Source organism: Heptranchias perlo, chromosome 21, assembly GCF_035084215.1.
Source record: "Heptranchias perlo isolate sHepPer1 chromosome 21, sHepPer1.hap1, whole genome shotgun sequence".
NCBI classification, from domain to species: Eukaryota; Metazoa; Chordata; class Chondrichthyes; order Hexanchiformes; family Hexanchidae; genus Heptranchias; species Heptranchias perlo.
The window spans coordinates 49,044,249-49,064,952 of record NC_090345.1 but is presented as its reverse complement, the minus strand read 5'-3'; the positions used below and the strand labels follow the sequence as shown (position 1 = coordinate 49,064,952).

The 20,704-nt window shown below is 42.1% G+C and overlaps 1 long non-coding RNA gene across 1 annotated transcript; it reads right to left on the bottom strand.

Moving 5' to 3' along the window:
• Window positions 1–14,338: 14,338 nt before the first annotated feature.
• On the bottom strand, window positions 14,339–16,300 carry LOC137340353 (uncharacterized). Its single transcript, XR_010966787.1, has 3 exons — window positions 15,963–16,300; window positions 15,352–15,436; window positions 14,339–14,635 (listed from the first exon to the last, which is right to left on the bottom strand). It is a non-coding gene; the product is annotated as an uncharacterized lncRNA (long non-coding RNA).
• Window positions 16,301–20,704: the final 4,404 nt, after the last annotated feature.

The following is a 20,704-nucleotide window of genomic DNA, read 5'->3' as shown; positions in this document are numbered from 1 at the left end:
TCTTACTGCGTCTCTTTAAAAAGCCTGTCTTCTTTTGTGTAATGTATCTGTTTTGTCTTGTGTTCAATTCTGATATTGCTGAATTAAAATTGGAGTTATTGAGGTTAAGTGACCTATTAAATTCTGGTTCTTATAAGATGTGAGCATGTCAAATTCCAGACATGGGATCTTCTAAAAAAATTGGCATTTTGAATTTTTATCTTGTGATTGGCTGTGGTTAAAAAAAAAGAGGTTAAAGAAAAAATTAACGGGACAGATAAAAAAAGCTATCTGGTATCACCGTGATAGGAAAAGTCGGAAAGCTGGAACAGGTTCAAACAGATAGAAATGACCCAATCGGTTGAGAACTGTCTGAGGCTTGCCCAGAACACAGGTGAACATGAGGTAACAATTGGTATAGGTTATATATTATTAAAATTGACCCAAATACTCGGAAATGCCAAAGGCTACAATTGACTGAGATATAAGTTTTCCACACAGACAATGCTACAGTGAGAAAAAATTGATAAGAAAGGAATGTAAAACAAATCGTATGAAGAGAAAGCATAGGTTGGACAATTGGAAGTCCATTACTTGAGCTATGTACTGACACAGGGTATTAAACGCCTATCAGTTTTACCCTGCCACAGTATGATAAGGAAGTTCTACAAGTTCTGGGGCTATTCAATTTTATTTGCAACTATTCACGAATAGTAGCTCCAATACAAGATCTGACCAAAGAGGGAAGACCTTCCCTGACAAATTATATAACTCGCATTGAGAATGCAAAGAAAACTCAACAATTATATCTACACCTCCTAACTCAAGTGTTAAAACGAAGCGCGACATGGAATGGAGGTGGACATCGTAAAAGAGATAGATAAATATGGAGACGTAAAGATCTGTGATAAGTGATATAGCAACTGCCTTTAATACGGGTGCCTCAGTTGTTAACACCATTGATTTGGACATCTTGAAAACACGGAGATTAGGACTTGGAGTTGGGAATTCCAGTCTGCAGTCCTACGTACACCTGTATGTGGGAGAGACAGTGTTTATTTCAGACAGGTTGCGAGCTCCAGAGAGAGAGTGGGACTAGGCAATCTCTCTCTCCTGTTTTGTTTTCTGATTTTGTTTCGGGTAAAGGAATTATTCCTTTGGATAAATAAAAAATAAATGATGATTTGACAAATTAACCCCTTGGGCTCTCAAGAAGAGCAGCAATGGATTTTCTGTGTTTCTTTTAAAACAGGTGACCCTGGTTTTTGGGACCACGTGAGTGTTGATGGTGCAGGATTACCAAGAGTAGTTCTTTGACATAAAATGGCTTTACAAAGTTACGGTGCAACCTTTGCTGGAGAAATTTGGTGCAGGAAACGATCCAGTGGTGTTAAAAATTTAAGACTTTAGCTGCAGACATCAGCAGATACCAAATGTCACAGCGTGGTGATATCAACCTGATTCTCTTCTTTTGAAAACATTTTGATCTGTTTTGTTTTAACCCATTTATTGTCTTCCGAGACAGAGTGCTCGAGGTGGGAAGATATGGGAGTTACATCCAAAAGTAATTATGAGCACTTCATCTCTAATGAGAATCCCTACGTGGTCAGTTTTCGGTAAAATATTAAGATGCCTACGTGGCAAAGAAGCAGAATGCAAAATGGTTAGAAAGGGTTAATTAGTTAGTAACTGAGATTGATACAAGTGGCCTGGCCCTCCTGCTGGGCCATATGTTTGCTTAGTCAGCAGGCCTGCATTGTCTTATCAATGATAGGTCTTTGATGTGAGTCAAGGACTGGTCTGAATGTCTCCATGTTTATGGCAGATCAATATAGGGAACGAGCTTAGCCAAAGTTGAAAGACATTCCAGGTTGGGAGATAAGGAACAGAAGGAACAGGGAAGAACATTCCAAGTTGGAAAGTGAGGAAGTTATCCCCTTTGATGTCTAACAGCAGCATGATCAGCACATGATTATTTATGATTGGCCGGAAATAATGTAACCTCGCATGGCAACCTATGCCCGGCTTATGATTGGTGTTGACCCTCGTTAAGTATGTTCCAACCCTATTGATTTGTATAAAAACGTGTGGATTTCTGTATGTTTCTTGTTCTTGCTCTGCCAGCATAGAGGGACTCTATCAGGAGTCCAAATCAATGCTGCAGACTAAGAACCCTGCTATTAAAGATGTGTTGGACTTTAAAATGTATTCGACTTCAGTTATTACTGAACCAGACTGAGGGGAAAGAATCCGGATCGTCATTTGGTGTCAGAAGTGGGATCTTAACGGTCGTTCACAGAGAGTTCGCGGAGTAAGAGGCGGATTGTCTCAGACACGGAGGAAGGAAATGGCGCCCCGATGTAAGTAGTCTTAATTTACTACGTCGGTTTTCCTCCAATCCGTCAGTCTGACGACGAATCGTCCAATCGCTAACACTCGTGTGCGTCCTTACAAGATTCAGGTCAGTCTGGCGAATACACAGAAATAGCAGGTAGGTCAGTGGTTAATATCACTGAGGGAATAACTTGTAAGCGGTAGGTCAGTGGTTAATATCACTGAGGGTAGTCAGGGTTTAAGTTCCTGATGATTGGATATAAACAGGAACTATTGATAAAACTTAGATGCCGAAAAAAGGCTCAGGAATTAATTTGGAAAATAACAGAGGTACCTCAGCCAAAGAACTAATTGCTTTATGGAGACAGTACTGTAAAAAAAAATGGATAGAATTAAGTGACTAGACAAATGTTTAAAAGACAGAGACCCGAAAAAGAAAGGTTTTGTTGTGTAAGTGTACTGTCCCTTTAAAAAGCCTGTCTTTGATCAGTGTTTTTTTTTGTCGGTGTTGTGGGCTACGCCCCCTTCTTACTGTGTCTTGTGTGTTTTCTTCCTTTGTGTAATGTATCTGTCTTGTCGTGTGTTTAATTCTGATACTGCTGAATTAAAATTGGAGTTATTGAGGTTAAGTGACCTATTAAATTCTGGTTCTTATAAAGTGTGGGCATGTTAAATTCCAGACATGGGATCTTCAAAAAATTGGCATTTTGAATGTTTATTTTGTGATTGGCTGTGGTTTAAAAAGAGGTTAAAAATTAACGGGATAGATTAAAAAAACTATCAGGATCATTGTGATAGGAAAAGTCGGAAAGCTGGAACAGCTCGCAGCGTTGATTATAATCACATCCACTAAAAGTATGTGAAAAATAGTGTGCAAAAATATAGTATAAAGCAATCCACAAATGTGAGAAGTAAAAAAATCAGTCAAACCTGTGTGAAGTGAAATTTTGAAGGTGGGAACTTAATCTCAAAAGGGAGAAGGCTCAAGTTACTCCTACCACAAGAGCAAGTTAATATTAACCCCTTCCATCCCAAGAAGCCAGACTGTCATGCCAAGACCAGTTCAAACAGATAGAAATGACCCAGTCGGTTGAGAACTGTCTGAGGCTTGCCCAGAACACAGGTGAACATGAGGTAATAATTGGTATAGGTTATATTAGTAAAATTGTCCCAATCACTTGGAAATGCCAAAGGCTACAATTGACTGAGATATAAGTTTTCACGCTACAGTGAAAAATTGATAAGAAAGGAATGTAAAACAAATCATATGAAAAGGAAGCATAGGTTAGACAATTGGAAGTCCATTACTTGAGCTATGTACTGACACAGGGTACTAAACGCCTATCAGTTTTACCCTGCCACAGTATGATAAGGAAGTTTTGACAAGTTCTGGGGCTATTCAATTTTATTTGAAATTAATAGTAGAATACAAGATCTGACCAAAGAGGGGAGACCTTCCCTGACAAATTATATAACTCGCATTGAGAATGCTAAGAAAACTCAACAATTAGATCAACACCTCCTAACTCAAGTGTTAAAACAAAGAGCGACATGGAATGGAGGTGGACATCGTAAAAAGAGATAGGCAAATATGGAGACGTAAAGATCTGTGATAAGTGATATAGCAACTGCCTTTGCCTCAGTTGTTAACACCATTGATTTGACAACATTAGATCAAAAGGTCAGAGATTTAGGGTCTCGCATTAAAGATGTATTAAAAGATAAATGAAAATACAGATAAGGAATTGTTTGAGGATCAAATGCTGACCATATATTTGCAAAGGATAGCTACAGTGCTAGAAACACATGCCCAAACCATTAATAAATTAATAAAAGAGGAATATAACGTATCTTAGCAGGCGGCTGCTAATGATATCTGCTTAATGTGGTTACATCTTGAAAACACAGAGATTAGGACTTGGAGTTAGAAATTCCAGTCTGCAGCCCTGCGTACATCTGTATGTGGGAGAGACAGTGTTTATTTCAGACAGGCTGCGTGCTTCAGAGAGCGTGGAACTAGGCAATTTCTCTCTCCTGTTTTGTTTTCTGAATTTGTTTTGGGTATAGGGATTATTCCTTTGGATAAATAAATAATAAATGAAGATTTGACAAATTAATCACTTGGGCTCTCAAGAAGAGCCGCAATGGATTTTCTGTGTTTCTTTTAAAACAGGTGACCCTGGTTTTTTTTGGGACCACGTGAGTGTTGATGGTGCAGGATTACCAAGAGTAGTTACAAAGTTACGGTGCAACCTTTGCTGGAGAAATTTGGTGCAGGAAACGATCCAGTGGTGTTAAAGATTTAAGACTTTAGCTGCAGACATCAGCAGATACCAAATTTCACAGCGTGGTGATATAAATGATTCTCTTCTTTTGAAAACATTTTGATTTGTTTTGTTTTAGCCTATTTGTTGTCTTCCGAGACAGAATGCTCGAGGTGGGGAGATATGGGAATTTCTCTAAGTCATTGAATTGGGCATGATAAAAAAATCAATCTGGCATAAATATACAATCTAGTGGAAGTCAGGAAAGTGTAGTTGAGAATAGTAAATTGATAGCTTTCTCGTGGAGATATTTGTGTCCTTGCCTATAATGAATAATGAGAAAACTACACTCAATAGCCTGGCCACTACCCTGACATCGGGACCATGCAGGGGGAGATAAGCACTCGAGACACCCCTGATCTTTTTGATAAGATAACCTGAAAACCTAAGAATGGCTACAGTGGACATAAAAGATACAAATGTATGTTGCCATCATCTGAAATGGAGATCAGGATGAAGAACATGATTACAAAGGCCTATGGCCTGGTGAGCTATTGCAACCACTCTTTAAACAAACCAGTTGCTTTTACAGGACTGAATCCTACAGGTCATATGATGTGTGCCATGGAAAATGTTCGGAAATACCATGAGGAAGAAGAGACTGGCCAGCAGAAAGTTAATATCCAAGAACACTAAGCTCATTCCTATGAGATGCTGCTAGTATGCGGAGATACATGAAGAAGATACATTGAAGAATGAGTCTCAGACAGGCTCAGTTACTTGACAACAGCACAACAGGAAAATGGTTAATGTGGTCCAGGCGAGTGAGAAATCCTTTTAAACAAGGCACTGACACATGGTCCATAGAGAAACCAACTAATTAATGAAACAGTCAGGAAACACTGGTATCAATCAAAAGGACTGAAATTAAAGTAAAGAGGGACACAGTAATGTGGATTTCCAAAAGTCAGGGTTAGGTTCCCATCAGTTAACAATAAAATTGGGAGAAACAACATTTAGAAGATATCCGTACGATGGATACAAAATTACAAGATTATGAGGGGCCCAGATAAAGTAGACTGGAAGTACCTGTTTCCCCTAGCAGAGGGTTCAAGAACTAGAGGACGTAGATTTAAGCTGATTGGCTGGAACAAAATTAAAGGGATGTGTTACTAGACATGCTGTCACTGTGTGTCCACATAGTGTTGGACACAGCCTAGAAGCACAGTGTGGGTTTAATAATACCGGTACCAATCAGGATATTAACTGTACCATGGAGGCCCTAGAGGCGGATCTAAAACCCACTTAAGTGGTATATGCCGGAGAGGGCATATTGTGTTACAACTAATTTGAAAACGTTTAAATATGCCAATCTAACTTGTGATATTTTAAGTCCAGAATTCTACTCCATTTCTGAAGTCCTGGTTCGGATTGGACCCGAGGAACTGGTAGAGATACACCGGCATAACCTCACCACCTTACAAGTTTCTGAGAATGTCAGAAAGGACTTCAAAGCATATCAGGACACATTTGGGTATCTGACACCCCTGTTGTCTAAATACTTGGAAGCATTGCGAATGGAGATACGCCTCTCCCAGAAGGTTTATTATAACCTACAACAGGACAATAACAACATTAAGCATGACATTGACCAAATTAAAGTCACCACCTGGTGAAATGACCTCTGGAATTTGGGACTGAATATACAGATCCATCCTTGGATTAGATTAATTTCATATGTATTAGTCGTAGTGCAGTTTGTTGTAATGTGCTTCTTGATTTTCATTGCATGTAATAAATGTAAGCAGAGGATGAAGGGTTTGGCAAAGGTAGTAAAACAGAGCCTGGGTGAGAATGTCCCCATTGTCTCTGTGGTTTCAACTAAGAACACATCTTAATGGTACTGGGAGTAGCACCCGCTGGGGTAAGGTGCATGTAAAAGGGAAGACAATTATAGTTCGATAGGATTATCAGATGCTCTGCCTCTCTTCCACCCGGACTGGTGGCCAACACGAAGGGAACCTGGTTAAGATGAGGTACAGCATCTAACGGGATATTGTAGGGAGAATTTGGATTAAGGGATATAATGGGGAGGGCACCAATTCACAGGTGTAAAATGGTCTGAAAGGTACCATTCAGTCTAGTTAGGCTGGAAACAAAATATAAAGCACCATAGGATATTTGACTATGTTAGCCTTTTCAAACTAACATGAATAGGTTTAGCTGACCAAGGACATTCGCAGCCTACTTGAGAGATGTTTAGAAGGAGTCTGTTCCTGAGAACAGATAAGAGTACAAAGGCGTATTGATGAAACATGTCTGTGTTCTATTGGGACTTCTCTAGTTCAAGGGCTAGTCATATTCATTGTTATAATTCTTATAGTTTATTGCTTACTTAAATGTTGCTGCGCTGCAGAACCTGCAGAACCAGTGAGCACCGTAATAATTGGTTATCATAAAATGATAAAAGGGGGGAATGAGAATCCCTACGTGGTCAGTTTTCGGTAAAATATTAAGATGCCTACGTGGCAAAGAAGCAGAATGCAAAATGGTTAGAAAGGGTTAATTAGTTAGTAACTGAGATTGATACAAGTGGCCTGGCCCTCCTGCTGGGCCATATGTTTGCTTAGTCAGCAGGCCTGCATTGTCTTATCAATGATAGGTCTTTGATGTGAGTCAAGGACTGGTCTGAATGTCTCCATGTTTATGGCAGATCAATATAGGGAACGAGCTTAGCCAAAGTTGAAAGACATTCCAGGTTGGGAGATAAGGAACAGAAGGAACAGGGAAGAACATTCCAAGTTGGAAAGTGAGGAAGTTATCCCCTTTGATGTCTAACAGCAGCATGATCAGCACATGATTATTTATGATTGGCCGGAAATAATGTAACCTCGCATGGCAACCTATGCCCGGCTTATGATTGGTGTTGACCCTCGTTAAGTATGTTCCAACCCTATTGATTTGTATAAAAACGTGTGGATTTCTGTATGTTTCTTGTTCTTGCTCTGCCAGCATAGAGGGACTCTATCAGGAGTCCAAATCAATGCTGCAGACTAAGAACCCTGCTATTAAAGATGTGTTGGACTTTAAAATGTATTCGACTTCAGTTATTACTGAACCAGACTGAGGGGAAAGAATCCGGATCGTCACTACTATAAAACCACAAAGCCTGGACATAATTTGTTTCTGAAATTGGAATTGATAAGAAAAATTTATATGAGTTGCTATTCAAGCACTCGAGAGAAGAAAAATTTTTTTACTTGTAATTTAAGGGGATAATCAAATTATATTTTAAAATAAAAGAAGTCCAGTCTAAATGGTTCCTATTGAATGCTGTGTATCAAGAATTCTTTTTGGGAGGGAAGAAAATTTTACATTGACAAGTCATGTCAGTCCAACAATACTGCTCTCAAGTTGGGATAATTGTGAAATGATAGAAGGGACTCGGGCACAATGTAGTGGGATATTTTGGGAAATGAAAAGCGGTTCAAGAAGAAATTACGTAAAATAAACAAATTTTGGGATATTGGAGCTGACTGTAAATATTGTATCGGACAGTAACATTGGTTTGGCAACATTAGATCAAAAGGTCAGAGATTTAGGGTCTCACATTAAAGATATATTTAAAAAAACAAATGAAAATACAGATAAGGAATTGTCTGAGGATCAAATACTGATCATACATTTGCAAAGGATAGCTACAGTGCTAGAAACACATGCCCAAACCATTAATAAATTAATAAAAGAGAAATTAGCAGGCGGCTGCTAATGACATCTGCAGTACATATGGTAACTGGATTGTGGAACAGACACGAGAGAACCTAGCCCAGATACAGGCAGGGGAAGTACCCTTATGAATAACGAATCAACAAACTGAGGGTGAACCTGACCTGTGGGCATGATGGAGGTGGTACCTCCAAGCGACTATTAGCAAACAAGAACATCACCCCTTGCCAATTCAGGGCAATGGTGCGGGTGTACCCCACTCAAGTGGAGTGTAAACCTGACGAAGGAGGGCTCCTAGGGTTGGTACTAGTAATACTGGTGATGGCACCCGAAACCCAGGGACGAGAGGTGTAACAAGTACAGAATATTGGGGTAGTGAAGGATGGAATGCATATATCCCATCACAATATGTTACCATATGCTGAAAAAAAAATTACAGGGAATTTGGCTGGAACAAAATTAAAGGGATGTGTTACTAGACATGCTGTCACTGTATGTCCACATAGTGTTGGACACAGCCCAGAAGCACAGGGTGGGAAAATTTACAACAGAAATGCATATGTGCAGCCCCAACAGCCGAATAGCATAAAGATAGGGCACTTTGCACCCAAAATTAGAACCTCTGGGGACAGTCGGAAGTCCACAGCCCACTTAGACCAAAAGAGCAAATGGCTCAGATAGGTAGGTGATGCCGACAAAATAAGGACATTAGATAAGGCCATGTGAGGTCACCCGGGGTTGTTGGAGGTTACAGTATAAAATGAAGGACAACATCCCTGGGCTAGAATTCTCTTCTAACCCTTGCTACCAAGGTATGAACCTAAAAGAAATTTTCCTGTCGGCTGAACAGGAGGGAATGTAAGAAAAGCACTATACAAACTTCTGCATTATTAAACCTTATGTTAAAGTAAAATATACGTTAGTTAGCTGTGAATAAAGGGCTTGCTGTCTTTATCAAACAAGCTTTTTACGACCTTGTAAAAGAGCAGGCCTCTGTGGCTGATAAGCACCTAGAGGCCATTAATCATTAGGGAGGTGGCAGTATCACTGGAGGAATGTACAAGGGAGTTATTTGAAAGTTTATTATGCTTGGTTATTGGATGTTTAAGACATCTATCTGTAACATGTAACCTGTGAGTTACGGGTTAGGCATACGCACGGAACATCACGGAAGATAAATACCCGAAAGGCTGTGTATTAAGTGCTGGACCAATGTTGCATGGACTCTATCGGTATTGGTCTAAATGATTATTAAGCCATAATCATGACCAAAAGGGCGGACTGTTAAAGTAAAATTTAAGCTGTTGGGTTAAAGGCAAAGATGAAGTGACTATTGTGTGCATGGCTGCGGTCACTGCCCCGAGACCACACTGAAATGCGCTTTGCGCAGACCAGACTAGCCATAATTAAAAGCTTAAACAAAACATATGGCAAATTAGTGTACTACTAAACAAAATGGACTCTACTAAACAAAATGGATTCTGCTCAAGATGGACTGTGTGAGAAGACATTAAAAAATGCTGAGCTTGTCTGTTTATAAAGCTGACTTACAGTCTGGAGTTACAAAGACATTTCACAACGAGCTGATAAAAACTACAGAACCAGACTGGATAGACAAAGACCATACTGTCTTAAGTTGATAACAGTTGTTTTAATGTGATTGGAGGTCAATTGTTGCTGTGGGGGCCTAATTGGCTAATGTGTAACTAATCAAGACTAATAATGTAATAGCTGCTGAAAGTCTGTACTTGAAAGGTATAAAAAAGCGCGACAACCATTTTGAAGTTGAGAAGGTAGTTGCGTACACTGCAGAGTGTCCAGTTCTTCTCCCAAAGTACTTTGTCCAATAAACTGCATGTTGAATCTTTAAGTCTGACTCCGATAGGGATGGGCAATAAATGCTGGCCTTGCCAGTGACACCCATATACCAAGAATTAATTAAAGAAAAGACAGCAGAGCTTTGCATCTTCCCTTCTGTTGATCCAGATCCTGAGAAGCCAGGTAACCACAGTCATTCCCAGGTGGGTTTGCAGGTCCTGGAGAAATGGTTGGTGGCATCTTGGTGAGTGCAGCCAAACAGTCAACACCAGCTCCTGATCACCCTGGTATGCCTTCTTACATGCAGTATCATGTAATGCATGACATGCTGTGATTGGGAGGTTTCTTAAGAAGCATCCAGCATAAGGGTTAGATAGGCATTCACATCTCACTGAGATGCCACTGGGAGTTTTGCTGGTACAGTCACCATTGCGAAGAGGAGCCCCCACTAACAACATCTGTCAAAAGTGAGGTTTACTACCTCAGATACTAGGGTGCGGGCGGGAGGGCACAGATCACCTCTCGGGCAGCCTGATCTGCCTGACATGCTTCCACTGGTCTCCTTTTGTGCTGAATATATAACTCAAACTATCCGGATGGCAAATCCTCTGGTGCCAATAAAGGGAGCTTGAAGCAAAATAAATAACAGCAACTGGCTGAAAGGCTCATGGAAGCTTAAGTGCCTTCTGGGAACAAAAACAAAACAAAATAAACCACAGAAAGGGAATTAAAAAGATATACTGGAGTACCTTTAAAGTGTGTGAGCCCTTAAAATGACCTTCCTCCTGCAAGTCTGCTCGAGCTCTTGTTCCCGGCCAGGTTAGAAACAAAAATGGTGTGGAGCCCTTCCACGCGCCAACATCCTTTTAATACGCTAATAAAGCTCCTGCCTGTTTCTGGCGGTACATAAGAATAAGGAGGAGGTCTTCAGCCAATTTGATTCACTCCACGTGATATCAAGAAACGGCTGAGTGCACTCGATACAGCAAAGGCTATGGACCCCGACAACATCCCGGCTGTAGTGCTGAAGACTTGTGCTCCAGAACTAGCTGCGCCTCCAGCCAAGCTGTTCCAGTACAGCTACAACACTGGCATCTACCCGACAATGTGGAAAATTGCCCAGGTATGTCCTGTCCACAAAAAGCAGGACAAATCCAATCCGGCCAATTACCGCCCCATCAGTCTACTCTCAATTCTCAGCATAGTGATGGAAGGTGTCGTCGATAGTGCTATCAATCGGCACTTACTCACCAATAACCTGCTCACCGATGCTCAGTTTGGGTTCCACCAGGACCAGCTCTTTTGTTCATGTTTGGACCTTGGCTCCTGACTTCATTACAGCCTTGGTCCAAACATGGACAAAAGAGCTGAATTCCAGAGGTGAGGTGAGAGTGACTGCCCTTGACATCAAGGCAGCATTTGACCGAGTGTGGCACCAAGGAGCCCTAGTAAAATTGTAGTCAATGGGAATCAGGGGGAAAACTCTCCAGTGGCTGGAGTCATACCTAGCACAAAGGAAGATGGTAGTGGTTGTTGGTAGCCAATCATCTCAGCCCCAGGACATTGCTGCAGGAGTTCCTCAAGGTAGTGTCCTAGGCCCAACCATCTTCAGCTGCTTCATCAATGACCTTCCCTCCATCATAAGGTCAGAAATGGGGATGTTCGCTGATGATTGCACAGTGTTCAGTTCCATTCGCAACCCCTCAGATAATGAAGCAGTCCGAGCCTGCATACAGCAAGACCTGGACAACATCCAGGCTTGGGCTGATAAGTGGCAAGTAACATTTGCGCCAGACAAGTGCCAGGCAATGACCATCTCCAATAAGAGAGAGTCCAACCACCTCCCCTTGACATTCAACGACATTACCATCGCCGAATCCCCCACCATCAACATCCTGGGGGTCACCATTGACCAGTAACCTAACTGGACCAGCCATATAAATACTGTGGCCACAAGAGCAGGCCAGAGGCTGAGTATTCTGCGGCGAGTGACTCACCTCCTGACTCCCCAAAGCCTTTCCACCATCTACAAGGCACAAGTCAGGAGTGTGATGGAATACTCTCCACTTGCCTGGATGAGCGCAGCTCCAACAACACTCAAGAAGCTTGACACCATCCAGGACAAAGCAGCCCGTTTGATTGGCACCCGTCCACCACCCTAAACATTCACTCCCTTCACCACCGGCGCACAGTGGCTGCAGTGTGTACCATCCACAGGATGCACTGCAGCAACTCGCCAAGCCTTCTTCGACAGCACCTCCCAAACCCGTGACCTCTACCACCTAGAAGGACAAGAGCAGCAGGTACATGGGAACAACACCACCTGCACATTCCCCTCCAAGTCACACACCATCCCAACCTGGAAATATATCGCCGTTCCTTCATCGTCACTGGGTCAAAGTCTTGGAACTCCCTACCTAACAGCACTGTGGGAGAACCTTCACCACACGGACTGCAGCGGTTCAAGAAGGCGGCTCACCACCACCTTCTCAAGGGCAATTAGGGATGGGCAATAAATGCCGGCCTCCCCAGCAACGCCCACATCCCATGAACGAATAAAAAAAAACTTGGACATATTGCACTCGGTCCCTTCATCCAAGATTGTAAATAGCTGAGGCCCAAGCACTGATCCTTGTGGTACCCCACTAGTTACAGCCTGCCAATCTGAAAATGACCCGTTTATCTCTACTCTGTTTTCTGTCTGTAAACCAATCCTCTATCCATGCCGATGATGTTACCCCCAACCCCATGAGCCCTTATCTTGTGTAACACCAGCTTTAACCCCAGGCTCGACTCAAATATGGAGCATAGCCATAACTGAGCAAGAATTTAACAGAATTCAGTTCCACTGGATTTTCGTTCCTCTTCCATCTTGCAACCACCCGGATTTGGGGTAGGAGCAAGATGAAAATTGCCCCCAGAGAAACGGAAATGAAAGAGGAGAGTCTAACAGAGAAACAGAACTGAAGGAGAAGAAAGAGAAACAGAAATGGAGGGGGGGCTGGTGGGGAGAAAAAAACAAGTGAAGAAAGGAGAGAAACAAATGAAGAGGGAGAAAGCAGCAAAATTGAAGGATAGAGAAATGAAGCAATAGAGAGAGAAACAAGTAAAGGAATAGAGAGAAACAGATTAGAGAGAGCAAAACTGAATAAGAGAGGGAAAAACCAAAGTGGAGCAGAGTAAGACAGAGTGGAGGTGGAGAGACAGAAGAGAAGGAGCAGAGAAACTTTTTTGTGGACTGGCCATTGCCAGTATCTTTAGTTGGAAAGGCGTGAGAGGCTGAATCTCTTTGATGGGGTCCAGCCGATAAAATTTAAGAACTGCCGGATCAAATAGATTTGTTTGAATTTATTGTTAAGGATGGCAATTGGCTTGAGCAAGCTTTGAGTGAAGGTATGGGGCAGGGCACAAGTGTGAGTGAGCCTCTGTGGCCCATGAGAATAATATATTGGCCTAGAAATTTGTTCACGCCAGCCTATTTCTGGTGGTTGTTCCTCTTGCCTATTCAGAAGAGCAGGTTAAAATCGTAATCTGTGGTATCAGTGAGGGACATTGGCGGCTGACACCCACAGGCGATTTTAACTGACCATCCGCCTGGTTTCCTCCAAGCAGGCAGGATTAAAGTTGCCCCTAAAAGCTTACCTGTTAGCTTCCTTTTCAGCTGATGATCCAGCTGATGCTGTGCAGTGCGAACGGTGCATGCTCCACTCAATACTGTCCTAAAATGGCAATGTACAAAGTGACACTCATGTCTTTGTCCTTTTCTACTGCCATTTTTTTAAAGAGATAATCACAATCAAATCCAAAATATCCCCCTTCATCCAGTTCACTAGTTCTGGCCACTTGAGTTTCAGAATTTGGTGAGACACGGATTAGAATTACTATTTGACTATAAAATAAAAACATAATAAATTTAAAATACCCAGATCATGAATAAATGTGCAGCTGCCCCAAAAGATGTTAAACTGAATGTTCATGTGCAGTATTCTACTGATTGCTTGGGGAATTCAAACCAATTTTAACTAAACTTCATTAATACCCCAGCAATGAATATCTGTGTATACAGATCAATGCTCACTGCACTAAAGTGTTCAAAACAATAGGATTATGTAGCTTTTGTTTATAAAAGTAAATCAACAAGATATTGCTTGTACACATTTATTAAAATTTATATTTAAACATCAATGCTACTCAGTTCACTCAATAGAATATACATCAAATTTATCACAAGCATAACAAAGGATAGTAGATTTTCTGCAAATACAGAGATAAAGTGTTTTATAGTTGACAGTACTGGCTACTCACAAATACACAGTTCACTAGGAGTGTTACAAGGGCAGCTAATTAAGACAATGCACTTAAACATGTGCGCTACCGACAAGGAGAACAGGACTGTGGGGAAGAGCTTTCAATCTAAAGTACTTCCCACTATAAATAAGTTAGATTTTCTCACACCTGATCCTCTCCAGTTCTGGCTGTCAGTCTGTCACTCCAGTACTGCTCTGTCTGGACTTCTGAAACAAAAACAGAAAACATTGGAAATACACAGCAGGTATGTCAGCATGTGTAAAGAAAAGAAAGCCCATCGATCTGGCTATAACCCTTTGGCAGATCTGTTCTGATGAAGGATCTACATCCAGAACATTAACCTGTCTTTTCTCCTTCCAGAGGCTGAACGATTGCTGTGTTTTTGCAGCATTTTCCGTTTTTCTTTCAGCAGTCGCGGTTTTTTTTTTCTCTTTCTGTTTGTACGGCCTGGAGTTTGGTTCTTTTGAATAGTGTTGGACTATGGGAATCCAGGACCACAAGAATCGTGGACCATGAGAACCCAGGGCTACAAGAATCCAGGACCATGGAATCGTGGACTATGGGAATCCAGGGCCACAAGAATCCAGGACCATGGAATCCTGGACTATGGAATCCAAAGCCATTAGTATTCAGGAATTATGGAAATTCAGAGCCATCAGAATCCAGGACCATGGCTTCCAGGATCATGGAGATCCAGGATCACGGAGATCCAGGGTCACAGAGATCCAGGACTAAATGAAAGAAGTTGCATTTATATAGCACCTTTCACAACCTCAGGATTTCCCAAAGCACTTTACAGCCAATGAAGTAATTTTGAAGTGTCGACACTGTTGTAATATAAGATTAGGGTTAACAGGTCTGTGGAGGACTTTAATCCTCCTCAACACAGAAGCTGGTGTAGCTGGACTGCCATGTGACTCACCTGAATGGGTCTTTTTTCACATTGTTTATTGGAAGCAGGAAGGAGTACATTCAATCAAAAGAACTTCCCCACACCATTGTTCTCCCTTATCGCAATAGAAAATGAAATGTCAAAAGTGGTTTCAGCACAGTGAACAGACCCAATTACAGTAGAATTAGTGGTTTACATGAACAAGCCTAGAGCACATAAGCACTGCACAAATATGCTACTTTTTATGTAATTCTGTTTAACGCTGTCACAACTTCAATACAAAGCTTTCACATACACAGTTCTAGATTGCAACTGTACACCCCTGTTTTAAATTGTTATCTTTAGATCTCATGAATCTGAGTATTTTGCCATCAGTAAATATCACAATCTAACAAAGACATTACAAAGAGAACACTAAGAAATTATCATTGATACATGATTTCAAAAGCAACATTCAGGTAATGTTTTGAGTTAGAAAGAAAGAACTTGTATTACTTGTCTTTATATAACACCTTTCACATCCTCAGGATGTCCCAAAGCACTTCACAGCCAATCAATTTATTTTTGAGGTGTAATCACTATTGCTATGAAGCAAATGCAGTAGTACATTAGGATACATCAAAGTCACACAAGCAAATGACCACTTAATCCAGGATACTGGCAGAGCTCCCCGCTCTTCTTTGAATAGTGCCATGGGATCTTTTACGTCATCTGAACAGGAGACAGTGCCTTGGTTTAATGTCTTATTCAAAAACAGCACCTCCAACAATGCACTCCCTCAGTATTGTATTGAAGTGTCAGCCTAGACTATGTGTTGAACTTGAACCCACAACTTGAATCAACGGCAAGAGCAGAGGCAGACTGGCACGTCGGAAGGGCATGGGATTCATCTGGATTTTCACAGAGAAAGGCAATAATGCAGCGCTAAGGAACCATATTTAAGGTAGCACTCGGGAAATCTCCTGATTTTCCATATGGACAGTCTGCCCCTGGGCAAGAGTGCAATGAACTGAGATAGTGCTCCCATCGCAAAGCTTTGTACGACAGAACATATATTAAGGGTTTCGATGCAGAGATTAGCACTCACAATTTATGACCTGAAGGATTTTCCATCCATATTGGACCTCCGTGAGCAATTCCCAGCACCCGCTCCAGTTGTGAGGAGCTCTGCGCTGGGAGCTCTGACGTAAAATTTACCCTAATGTGTTCAGGAACTGGAAACAAGGTGCAGATTTTATTAATTGTTACCTGTTAGAAACCATGGGGTGAATGATAATTTTTACTGCCAGGCAGTAGCTGACTGGCTGCCCATTTTATACCCTGCCTGATATTCTGTCTCAATGGAAACAAAAGTCGGGTGGGGTGTAAAACGGGCGGCTGATCCCTTTCCATTTGTTTTCTGTCCAGCGGTAAAAGTGAAAATTCATCTAATGACTAATGTGAAATGTTTTAAAAAGAACATGTCTGAATGAGTTGTAAATTTTTTAAGCACGCACACTTCAACTCTTAGCCTGTTTCCATTAATCTTTCCTTAAACAACTGCCTGGGGGGGTGGGGAATTACTAAATTAATCTGGTGATTGGCAAAAGAACCAAAGGTGACATGAGGAAAAACTTTTTTACACAGCAAGTGGTTAGGATCTGGAATGCACTGCCCAAGGGGGTGGTGGTAGCAGATTCAATCATGGCCTTCAAAAGGGAACTGGATAAGTACTTGAAAGGAAAAAAAATTGCAGGGCTACAGGGATAGGGCGGGGGAGTGGGACTAGCTGGATTGCCCTTGCATAGAGCCGGCATGGACTCGATGGGCCGAATGGCCTCCTTCTGTGCTGTAACCTTTCTATGATTCTATGATTCTATGGTGTCAAAATGTTAGTTGGGTCAACATAGAGGCCTGGTTAGCAGAGAAAGGACCATGCATATTCATAGGCAAATTACACCTTGGATAAGGTAGCAATATATGACAAAGAGCTCAGAGAACAACATAAGGAATAGAAGATCAAAAAGTTCATGGGACTGAAATTCCTCAACTCCACTCCACCATCATAAGTAGAACAGCAGGAGTCTTGGTCTGACACTGACCTGCATTCTTGACCCTGTCAGAGTATCCAGGGTCAGGGAGAGGTCACCTTATTTAAATAAACTCGGGCAGGCACTCATGCCAGTATGGTCGCATTTTGTATCCCTGTTGGAAGTGGGAGTGCAAGGTGCAGCCTCGGTGGGGGACTGGGGGGGAGCTGGCATGACTGGCTGAAAAGTGCAAAAATAGTAGAATGGGCTGATTTGCTTACTGCTGTCTCCTAGAGTGTTCCAGCCTAAGACCCAGGCCTGGACACCCCTGTTGGCCTGACTTGTGCCCCTCCATTGACTCAGACCCTGGTATCAGATCCAGGTCACTGGGTAGTCAGGAATGAGAATTGCGGGATATCTGACAGTGATACCATTCCGCCAGCCCCGCCTCCTTTAATGTCAGTGCATTTACGGTGTACATATGGTGCACTTGTACTCAAATTGTTTATCTTCTGTGGCAACTGTTTATTATTATTACTTACTCCCCATTTTTTTCTGTGTCACTCTCTCTTTTACTCCCTCAATATGACTGTCAGACACTACAATGATAAACTGTGTGAGAGCCAAACAGAGAGAGACAAATAAAGAGATAGACATCACAATGGGAAAAGTGTGTATCTTTCCATTTTTCTCTTTCCCTTTGTCTCATCTTTATTCTGCATGTCTCCCAATCTGAGTATTTGGCTCTCACATTCTATTTTTTAAAGCACAGGGTGCTAACATGAAATGGGGTACCAGGATCAAGTGGAGAGAGGGTGTGGAGGGAGCCGTGGAACATGCACAGAGGAAGTCTGAGAAATATGGGTTGTGGGCCTTTGGAATGCTTGTGGGGAGGGGGGGGGTGGCCTGCACTCTGGGATCAAAGCGAGGACTGCAGTGCAGGATCCAGGCACTTGAGTGGGGGCCAAGGATTGCACTTGCGGAAATTAGGGTGTGGGAGCTATCAGGATGTCTGGGAACATGGGGGGGATCTAGGATCTGGAGATATGGGGGCTGCAGTTGAGAGTGCTCAGTAAGGGATGGACTCTGGAAGTACTTTGTGAAAACTGACATCTGAGAAGTGGGATTGGGGAGGGCCTTGAGCTCAGGTTTGGGATTATTCACATGGGATGGAATCTGGGGCTGGGAGCACTTCAGGAGAGGCCTCAGTATCTGTAAAAACTGGGCTGCTTTTTAGTTTAAGTGCACAATAGGCGGTCGCTGTTTGGAATGCACCTGCTGCCCACCCATTGTATCCACTGTGAAGCCCGAGCCATTTTGACACCCAGGCCTTATTTTCATGCAATGGCACCCCTAATGCAGCGGTGCTCCAAGGCAGTTGGGGAAAATGGGAAATTGGCTGGCCGACATTCGGAGTGTGAGTTGGGAAGTGAACCAGGGAGCCACGCACAGACTGATAGCCGGCTGTGGGGCAAGGATTAGCATTCCTTTTAAGGACCACTTATTAGGATGCTCAAGGCCAGTATAAACGGGCAGAGGATGCATAGCGCAAAATTGTAATTGGGGTTCTATGTACGTCAGAGGATCCCAATTTACATATTAAAAGTGGCTTCCCGACTGAAACAGACAGGTCCTCTGGCGGCCCTTCTCAGGACCCTAACCAAGGTGGCAGAGCTGGATCACTGATTAAGTGACCTGCCACCATTTTCAGGCTGCAACCATCCCATTTACTCCAGTCAGAGGTAGTTGAAATCAACTCCACAGAGGGGCTGCCAGCAGCAGATAATGTAAAGTGCTGCATAAGCACACAGACCGAGCCAAGTCAGGGAAGCTGCAATAATGGAGTGATATTGCATGTGCAGAGGCCTGAAAGGTTGTGCATGTGTGAGGGAGCAGGAGACTGAGTAGCAGTGAGGTCACTGAGGGGCGTTGAGGTCAGGTATGTACGAAGGCCCAAAAATATCAGAACTCAAGACCCAGCTCTGGAAATTAAACAGAAGTCTGAGCCCTGAGACATGAGATACCAGTTGTTGGAAGATGGATTAGATGATGGGATAGATAATGAGATAGGTGATGGGATAGATAATGAGATAGGTGATGGGATAGATGATGGGATAGGTGATGGGATAGATAATGAGATAGGTGATGGGATAGATAATGAGATAGGTGATGGGATAGATGATGGGATAGATGATGGGATAGATAATGAGATAGGTGATGGGATAGATAATGAGATAGGTGATGGGATAGATGATGGGATAGGTGATGGGATAGATAATGAGATAGGTGATGGGATAGATGATGGGATAAATAATGAGATAAATGAGGGGATAGATGATGGGATAGATGATGGGATTGATGAGCTTAAAGGCTAGATTTGTGATTTTTTTCACAATTATTGAACCTTAATGTGTTTATGAGGTTTAAATTTAATTGAGGGAAGTACATATATAGTAGGTTGTTTGGGGAACCAACATGGCGACTCAAATGACTTGGGGAGTGAGGGGAAATTCAGGTGTTTGAGTGTTCTCATTTTTTATGAATGGCTATTTTCTGAAAAATAGTAAAATAATTAAGTGCTTTTTGATTGGTTGCATATAAATGAATGAAATTTGAGTCAATCGGCACGCAATCATGAATTGTATTGAAGTGCAAAATGTTTGATTGGGGCTGTAGTGAAGTTCATTGTATAAAAATGCAGATTATTGTCACCAGAATAATTCCATTGTTTCTGTTCTGCATAATATACTCTGGGAAGGATGTCATTGCCATGACTAATCTGTGTTCAGTTTGAAAACTTCCGAGAAAATGTTGGCACATTTTATTTTTAAAGTTATGAACCCAAATTCTTGAAATGTCCAATAGCTGAAGTACAGCAAGAAAACATGAGGAAAATGACAGTGGTGAAAGAAATGTGTTTGATGTCATATGTGCCAGTATGTGCTGTCTCTCTGAAACAGCATGTTCAGAATGGATTTATTCTCCATGGCAACTGACAGTGATATTGACAGGCTAAGCGAATGGGCAAAAATTTGGCAGGTGGAATATCATGTGGGAAAATGTGAAGTCATCCACTTTGGGAGGAAAAGTAAAAAAGCAAAATATTATTTGAATGGAGAAATACTACAAAATGCTGCAGTACAGAGGGATCTGGGTGTCCTTGTACACGAAATACAAAAAGTCAACATACAGGTGCAGCAGGTAATCCGGAAGGCAAACGGAATATTGGCCTTTATTTCTCGGGGGATAAAAGCAGGGAAGTCATGCTACAACTGTACAGGGTGCTGGTGAGACCACACCTGGAGTACTGCGTACAGATCTGGTGCCCTCATTTAAGGAAGGACATACTTGCATTGGAGGCAGTTCAGAGAAGG